Source organism: Octopus sinensis, linkage group LG4 (assembly GCF_006345805.1).
Source record: "Octopus sinensis linkage group LG4, ASM634580v1, whole genome shotgun sequence".
NCBI classification, from domain to species: Eukaryota; Metazoa; Mollusca; class Cephalopoda; order Octopoda; family Octopodidae; genus Octopus; species Octopus sinensis.
Window position 1 is genome coordinate 57,329,560 of NC_043000.1, and position 9,829 is coordinate 57,339,388.

Below are 9,829 nucleotides of genomic sequence, written 5' to 3' on the forward strand. Positions count from 1 at the left end.
GTACTGTATCTGTGGCACCACCACAGGTGAAGTCACCAAGTATTTGCAAGGCAAGACCCTTCAACTGAGTGAAGTATAATATTGAGGAATATAAAAGTATGAGAGAGGGATAGGAGCAGGTGATTCACATACATGGCTTCCTCATACACAAAGAGAGAGAGAGAGAGAGAGAAATATATGGTCAAAGTACAAGGTGAATATGAGAGAGAGAGAGAGAATAGGAATAGAGGAACAGAAAAGATGGCTGGATAAGCTTGTACACTATTGTGAACATAGTGTGGCAGAAGGTTATTGATGGGGATTAAGGTGTATGTAATGAATATCAGTTTGGGGGAGGAGGAGTGAAGGAAAGGAAATAGGAGTGAGTTAAGGAGGAGGAGAGGGTGGTAAGGGACAGTAGTAATGATACAATGTGAATAATAGCGGGGAGCAAGTGGTATCATTTACAGTATCTGAGCAGGTAGTACTGCAGAAAGTTGATGGAAAGATGGATGTTAGAAGATGAATTGAGGGGCAAGGCTTGACAGGTCCTCACTTTGGCTGAGATGGATGTCTCTTCTCAAACACAACATATCACCATTCATTTCAATCCCTTGGCATCTCCTCTGAGAGGTTCAACATTTTGAGGCCAATCTTCACTGCATCAGCCCGCGTATGCCAGGGTCTCCTGGTTCCACAGGTTCTTTCCATGCTTAGCAATCAGCACCTCTTTATACAGCTACCCTCATCCATCCACATCACATGCTCATACATGCTGTTTGTAGACAGGCATTGTTCAATATGTCTTTCACTCAAAAAGAAGCCCTTTGTTAACAACTGAGGTAGTAGTTCTCTGAACTTTTTCCAGCAGGTTCTTATTTTAGCAACTACATTTTCTGCACATACCCTACTACCACCACTGTTAATTAGGTCTCTTAGATAACAGAAACTAACTACTACCTGTAAGGATCCTCCTGGACTTTCCAGAAAATCTATTTCCCATTTGTTGTTAGTGTTTATTGCACTTATGTATTTGCTAGGAAGTTTACTTTCTCTGTTAATCTTCCTGGGATTTTGCTGCATTGTATCCATAGTTTGCACTGAGTACACCATATGGAATGCCTACCTACAACATTTCTACATATCAGAACCATTTACCAGAAGGGATTAGCATCCTGTCTGTTCTCCTACTAACTAGAACTTTGTTTTTTCCCAAGTTAACCTTGAGGCTCTTTGATTTCAGGTCTTGCTTCCAAACCTGGAATTTCATTTCTAGTTCTACTATAGTTTCTGCTATATGAACAAAGTCATCATCATTAAGGAGTTCCCATGGACAGCTGGTCTTAAATTCCTCCGTAGTGGTCTGAAAGACTATGATAAATAGGAAGGGCTGATAACTGAACACTGATGAACTTCCACCTGGACATTGAATTCATTGCCATCCTTGTTAACTCTCTCCTTATTGACAGCATCCTTGCACATGGCTTGAATGGTTCTTACTACCCTTTGAATTTTATTTAAGTTCTCTTTGAAAGAGTTCAAGCCAATCACTAACAAAGTAATATGGCTTTTTGAGTCAAGAGAGTCCCAGTGTTTGAAAATATGTGGTTGAGTTGGTGTGTGGGTTGAACTGTCGATGCATACACCCAAGTGTATGCATCTATTTACATAAGAATCTCAGGTGGAGAGCTTTTGGAACATCTAACAAAATCTCCACTGTGCCACTAATAGATTGGATTTGGAGAATCTGCATCAGTTTCTTTTGCTCTTTTTCCTTGAAACCAAGTATTTCTAGGTTTTTGTGCAAATTTGTTGGTACATAACCTAATACACCTACGATGATAGGTACAAATAAGAATTCATAGTCACTGTAAAAAGTGCTGTGAGTTCCGCATTAATTCACCATAAATGTTCTCTTTTTTCTTAGACTTTTGGTTCTGATGAAGTGCATTTGGTAACAATTTTCTGGCTTCTTATGATCATATGCAACCATAGCTCAGCTACAACAAAATTTTTTTCTGCCATCTTTCATATTCTAAGCTCTCATCTGCTATAACCTCTCATAAAGCTGCCTCTCTCTGTACTGTAGCTTCACTCAATCAGAAGTAATCTTAGTTTTGTAAGCTGCATGGTGGCCTCACTAGTGCTGGTTTCACACAAAAAAAAACAACCAATACATTCTGTAAAGTGGCTGACATTAGGAAGAACATCCAGCCATAGAAACCATGCCAGAGCAGACATTAGTTCATGATGCAGTATTTGGACTTGTCTTGTTCTATCAAACCACCCAACTCATGCTAGCATGAAAGATGGATATTAAAAGATGATGATGATGGTGGTGGTGATGATGATGATGTTGAGAAGAGGCAATGAGAATGTATGATATTCATTACTTTCTCAAGGTCACCAGAGGAATGATATTAGCTACAACTGGGAATCAAATCTGAGTTACAAATTCAGTTTATCAGAAGAGGATTGCTATGTATGTTACAGACCTCACAATAAAAACAAACATTCTTTAATTTATAGATAAAATTGATAGATTTTTTTTTGTTTCATAATTAAGCTTTCAATAGAGTATTGACTAAAATATGTAAGTTATCTCAAGTGAATTTTGTAGAAGAAAGACCTTTGTAATTCAAAGAATAAACAAGAACTATTATCAGAAATATGTCTAGATTATGATATATAAAATTAGAATTGAACATTCTGTAGATACCAGAGATTATTAGAAATTATAGAACAATAAAGAACACATCACTGATACTGTATCTTTTACTGCACACAGCAGTTATTAGGATTAAAAGACTATCAATATTCTAACCTCCACTAGATCAGTTCTTCAATCAACTTGAGATTGGTTTTCTATTATAACAAAAGCTTCAACCTTTTGAAATGTCAACAATTTCCGTGTTCAGTTCAATATAAAACACAGTCAGACAGATGCATTATATATAGATATACATACATACATACATACATACATACATACATACATACATACATACATACATGCATGCATGCATGCATGCATGCATGCATGCACATAGTATATTTCTATTTATAGCAAATTCTGGTGAGGGAAATATCTATAAAAAGCTGAGCTAAAACACTAGATATTATCAGAATACACAGTAGAATAGTTTATTATCGTGCTATTGATTTTAATATTAGACTTCTTAAATAATTTAAATCCTCAGTTTTTTATTTGTTTATAGAAATGTAGAGAATTATTTATAAAAAAATTAAGAAAATTGAAACTTATTTTTAACATTTATTGATGAAGACTTCAAAGATGATTTGGGAAGCAAAATCTTTGAAAACCTTAGCACAAAAAATTTTGGTTAAAATAATGGCAATTATTTTTATATGACCGTACTGGTTTAATTTACATGAAGTATAAAAATAAACACAAATACATATGTCTCCACACACTCACATGCGCTCATACAAAGTTACACACACTTACATTCATCATCAACATCATAATCAGCATCATTTTGGAAGATACTTGTTATGGAAGCACTTTATGGCTGGATGCCCTTCTTGTTTGCAAATAAGATTTTTTCTTCCACTGAGTTTATTATGTATGTATGTATGCATGCATGCATTCATGCATGCCTGTATGTAAGTATGTATGCATGCATGAGTGTATGTATGTACATATGTACGTGCATCTATATTCATGGTGTGGTTAAGAAGTCTGCTTTCCAACAATAGGCCAACAGGTTTAGGGTTTGAAGAAATGCAGTAAAGTTAAGCACTCTATGGACATGAAGCCCAGGGTAACCCCATGAACCAGCCATATTTCTCTCTCTCTCTCTCTCTCCATATATATATATATAGATAGATAGATAGGTAGGTAGGTAGGTAGGTAGGTAGGTAGGTAGGTAGATAGGTAGGTAGGTAGGTAGGTAGGTAGGTAGATAGATAGATAGACAGACAGACAGACAGATAGATAAACATACATATATATATCCATGTTCATTAAGAGCTCAATTTATAATAGATCATTAAATTCCAATATATATCACATTATTGTAAATCTAGGTGAAACAGACTTGCATGTACATAAATAAATGGCTAAAACAGTCTTATAGAGCAACATATTTAGAATAAAAGTAGAAAGCATAAATTTACAGATATAATTCAAACTTTAATTATACTCAGCTGCTTCATTAGGATAAACATTTGAATTCTGTAATTTTTTGATTGTGAACGTAATTTTGGATCAAAATTAGTGTCTTTATTGTCAATAGGCATGTCTGTAAATCCCCATTGTCCTTGCTTTTGTATAGTCCTAAATGTTTTGCATCCCTTGTGGCCAACAAAAAAATTATTATTGTTATCGAAATCGAATCAAATTCGATGACTGGCATCCATGCTAGTGGAGCACTAAGAGTAGTACCATATGAGTGAGATCAGGGCCAGAGCAACAAGCTGACCTCTGAGCCAATGGCACGTTAAAACCAACATTCAAGCGTGATCATTACCTGCGTCGCCTTACTAGCACTTGTACTGGCGGCACGTGAAAAACATTCAAGCGAGGTCGTTGCCAGTGCCGCTGGACTGGCTCCTGTGCAGGGTGGCACATAAAAAGCACCATTTGAGCATGGCCATTGCCAGTATCGCCTGACTGGCTCTTGTGCCGGTGGCAGGTAAAAGCACCCACTACACTCTCGGAGTGGTTGGCGTTAGGAAGGGCATCCAGCTATAGAAACTCTGCCAGATCAGATTGGAGCCTGGTGCAACCATCTGTTTCGCCTGACCTCAGTCAAATCGTCCAACCCATGCTAGCATGGAAAGCAGATGCTAAACGATGATGATGATGATGATGATGATTATTGTTGTTGTTATTCTTGTCATTATCATTACATGTACTGTAAGTACTATTTTTATATGGATTAATCTTCTTCTTCTTCACATTATTGTTGTTGTTGTTGTTGTCATTGTTACTGTACTGGACAAAATGCTTAGTGGCATTTATTTCAAATCTTTTGTGTTCAAATTCCACAGAGGTTAACTTGGGCTTTTCATCCTTTTAGGGTCAATGAAATAAGTACCAGTTGAGCACTTGGGTTGATCTAATCAACTGTCCTCTTCCCTCATATTACTGGGATTGTACCAAAATAAAAATAATGACTGTTATTATTATTATTAAGGCAGTGAGCTGGCAGAATTGTCAGGCTGCCGGGCAAAAGGCTGCAACGCATCTTGTCCATCTTTATGTCTTGAGTTCAAATTCTGCTGACGGTGACTTTACCTTTCATCCTTTATAGGTCAATAAAATAAATACCAATTGATCACTGAGGTTAAATTAATCAACTTACTCCCTCCCCTGAAATTGGTGACTTTCTGCCAAAATTTGAAATCATTATTATTATCATAATTATAATTTTTATCATCAATATTATTACTGTCAGTACAATTATTATTACTATTACAATTATTAGCATTATCATTATCATTACTATTATAATTATTATTGATGGAATGGAGGTAGTGCAACTATTATTACTACCACAATTAAAGTTATAATTATTTTTTAGTAGGGTTACTGTAACTACCATTACAAGATGCACCAGAGACCGTATAAAAGAAGTTAAGCTTCCATCTGTATGATTCTGTAATTACAGATCTTGGATCTATAACCACAGCATCAAATAGATGGGAGCCTGGCCTTTTGCTTACAATCTTAGCCTATTTTCTCACTTCGACTGTCTTAGATAATGACATGTAAAGCTGATTGAGAAATTACTTTGTCATATTGTCTATTTCACTACTTAATAAGCCTATAGGTTATTTATTTCTCCTTACTCAGCAGTAATTATCTTTTTACACCATATGTCACATTTAGTTAACTTTACAAACATGAACATGTGTAGAATACATTTCCTACTAACAACACTTATTTTACTGGCTTTTTTTTTCCATGTTGTAACATGAAACTTGTTATCTTTTGTGTATAAACAACTGTTCCTTTTTCAAACCTGTACCTACTTCTTTTAGCACAACATTATAGTATTGAAGTAGAAGCAATCTATCTTTTTGATGGTATGTGGAAAATACATGAAAACTGATATACCTAACTTCATTTTTGATATCGCTGTGCAACCTTTATTTCGTATAATCATGACAGTGTGAGTGAAAGATGAGTAAGGAAGACAGGGAATGGTCAAGATGTAAATTTGTGTCCAATACCAGAGAAGAAAGAAAAAAAGTTAATCAGGATTGGATAGTTTTGTTTTTACCTACACACACAGTTACACACATTAACAATGGAAGTAGAGTAAAGTGAAGGTGTGATGAGAGTGAAGTCAAAGGTCAAAGAAGGGGAGGCATAGTTGGCTATAGTCGGAAACTAATGAGTAGATTGCATTGAAACTTTATTGAAAGGAAAAAGAAATGAGAAGAGGTAAGAATAAGAAAAAGAGTAACATACATACATACATACATACATACATACAAACATACATACATACATACATACATACATACATACATACATACATACATACATACATACATACATACAAACAAACAACAAACAAACAAACAAACAAACAAACAAACAAACATACAAACAAACAAACAAATCTGTTCATATACACATATACATGCAAAAATACCCTATTGATGTTGCTGAAATTCCAGTGAAGGAACTTTGGATCTAGATTAGAAACTGGCTCATTCTCTATTGGCAAGAAATCTTGAAATAAAACTGAATAATGACATACATACATACATACACAGACACAGACACACACACATACTTACACATATACATACATACACAAACACTCAAACATACACCCATATATATAAATATACATACATACGTACATACATACATACATACATACATACATTCATACATACATACATACATACATACATACATACATACATACATACATACATACATACATATATTAGAAGGTCTGGAGGTGATGTACAGATATTATATATTAGAAAGAATAAGGTATTCAGAGATCTGGATGGTTGTACATATACAAATATTTATTAACATGTCATGTTTTCATAGATCCCATATTTTCATCTACTCTAATAGAATCTTCAGATTTAAATTGTATGAAGGGATTTGTCTCTCACACAATTTAAGTCTGAAATTCTATTAGAGTAGATGAAAATATGTGATTTATAAAAACACGACATGTTAATAAATATTTGTATATGTACAACCATCCAGATCTCTGAATACTTTATTTTTTCTAATATAAATATATATATATATATACACATAAGTTAAGAGGTGATTGAATAGCATATAAAAAAAAATCTTAAATAATTGAAATTTCTTTATTAATTGGATAAAGAAAATAAGCAAAAAAATAATAATAATAATTGTTACCAAATCTTCAAGACAATGTCAAATAATTTCTCAACGTTAATGTAAATGCTTACATGAAGGAAAGTTTGCTCTTTGCTGGCAAGAGAAAACTATGTGTATATTTCATTCTATTTAACCTCTTAACTTGCACAAGGCCACATCCTTCCATACCACCCCTCCTCCCTGTCAAGGGTCCTTGGCTTGCAAGTTACTTGATCTTGCTGGTGCTCCACTATCATCTGTCTGTCTCTCACTCCATCTCTCTTTCTCTCTAACCCTATCTCACTCTCTCTCCTTTCTTTTCCAACTGGGGTAGCTAAGTATCTCCTCCATAACAAAACAACAATTTCTATCCCTCTATTCCACTTTAACCTCTCATTACCTGGCACAAAATCACCTTCCTTAATACTCCTCCTTCCAATCAAGGGCCTTTGTCTTGAAAGTTACTTAGTGACCCTGCCAGTGCCAGTACCATGTAAAAAGCACCCAGTACTTTCTGTAAAGTGGTTGGAATTCAGAAGAGCATCTTACTGTAGAAACCATGTCAAAGACAATGGAGCATGGCACTGTTCTCTGTCATGCCAGCTCTTGTCAAACCGTCCAACCCATGCTCTCATGCAAAATAAAGGTTAAATGAAGATAATGATGATATTTACACCTTAAAATGTTATAGAACAGTCAAGCCTATCCAATCAGTTGCATAGACTTTTTTGACATATAGAATATAAATTATGAATAATTTTTGGCCACTTTAATTTGCATAATTAAAATTAAAATGAGTTCACAGAAATAACTTTCAGACAATGTTTCCTCAAATTCTTTTGTTGTAGGTATGCACAGAAACGTGTTTGAATACAAATTTTGTGTTTCTTTGCAAAGTATGTGCATGACTATGTGGTTAAAAACCTTGATTCTAAACCATGAGGTTCAGTTCCACTGTGTGACACCTTGGGCAAGTGCCTTCTACTATGTGTGAGAGTGTCTTTGTGTCTGTGTTTGTGCCCTCACCACTGCTTGAACTGTGTTGGTTTGTTTATGTCCCTGTAACTTAGTGTGATTGGCTAAAGAGACGAGCAGAATAAGTACATGGCTTAAAAAGATAAGTACTGGGGTCTTATATTTATATACACATGGTATATATGTATGTCAAATAGTTGATATGCATGCATGTTTGTTTATAGCTGCTTGATAATCCAGAATCAATAAGAACATCTATTGGAATGGTGTCTCAGGCTGTCTATTTGACGAGAGCACCATCAAGGCAATCACATTTATCGGAAACTAATAGAGTATTTTAGCTGATTAAAAGTAAGCAAACAAATAAAGCTATTTGCTCAACTTCACTGGTATTAGATGTGAAAAGAAATCAATCATTTAGTATCAGGCATTAATAATCTGCCAAACATTAGGAAAATGTTGTGCCTTGTCTGAAATCTGAATTTTCTGTTATTTGTTGAATTGCTTTATTTTTCATGAGTATTGAAACCAAATGTTTCATATAATAAATGTAAGCTTGGCCATGGCTTTATGAATGAAAAAGGGGACATAATAGACATGTTTACTAAACTCAAAATTGAAGATTTTAATAAAGGTGTTCAATAAGAAGTTGATGCTTGTCATCAGTGCTTCTGCTGCTTCATGCTCTTGTTTGATAGGACTGGGGTCATCCCAGGTTAGTGGCTCCAGAGACGTCATCATGTGTTGAACTGACCAGGTCCACCAGTGCTCTCCATTGCTGATAGTCCAGTGCCAGCTTCTCTGCATACTCCAAACCTTCCTTAATCACATCCACCCATCTGGTGTGGGGCCTGCCACATGTCCTTTGCCAACCTACAGCTGCTGTGTTAAATGAGAATAAAGACCTTGTAGGATGATTTTGCAGGAGATGGAGAACATGTCCATACCAGTACAGTGATGGATAGCTATGAAGTGGGTGGCTGTGGGCTCATGCATGCATGCAGTTCTTTGTGGGAAATGTGACGGTACCATCTAATGTTCTTGGTGGTTCACATGGCTCTGTAATCAAAGCTGTTTATCCTCTTTGCTTAGGCCTTTGAGAGGAATGACATTTCTGCTCCACAGAGGAAAATGGAGGGGGTTGATGCATTGTAGATGCTGAGCTTGTCATCAGTAATGTAGTCATATATTTGCAAGCTTGTTCAATTTCAGACAGACTTATCCACAAAAGCCTCTCCTCACATGTTACATCACAGAGTAGATCAGAAACAGATCTGGCTTCAATGAGATGCTGATCAATTTAGATAAGTCTAAAGTTTATGAGAGGGTTAATCACCACTACTAAGTAGCTGTCATTAGTTCAGGCTGTTTTTTTCCCTGTCTTCTGAGGCTGAACTGCAACAATTTACAGCATTATCTGTTCAAGCATTTGTTTAATCCATCAAGGAAAACCTTCTTTCCTTTCTCCCATGTATTTAAGTGCTAAAGCCATTGCTGTGGAGATTGAAGACATTGCACAGTACCTGATCAAACTGGAATTCA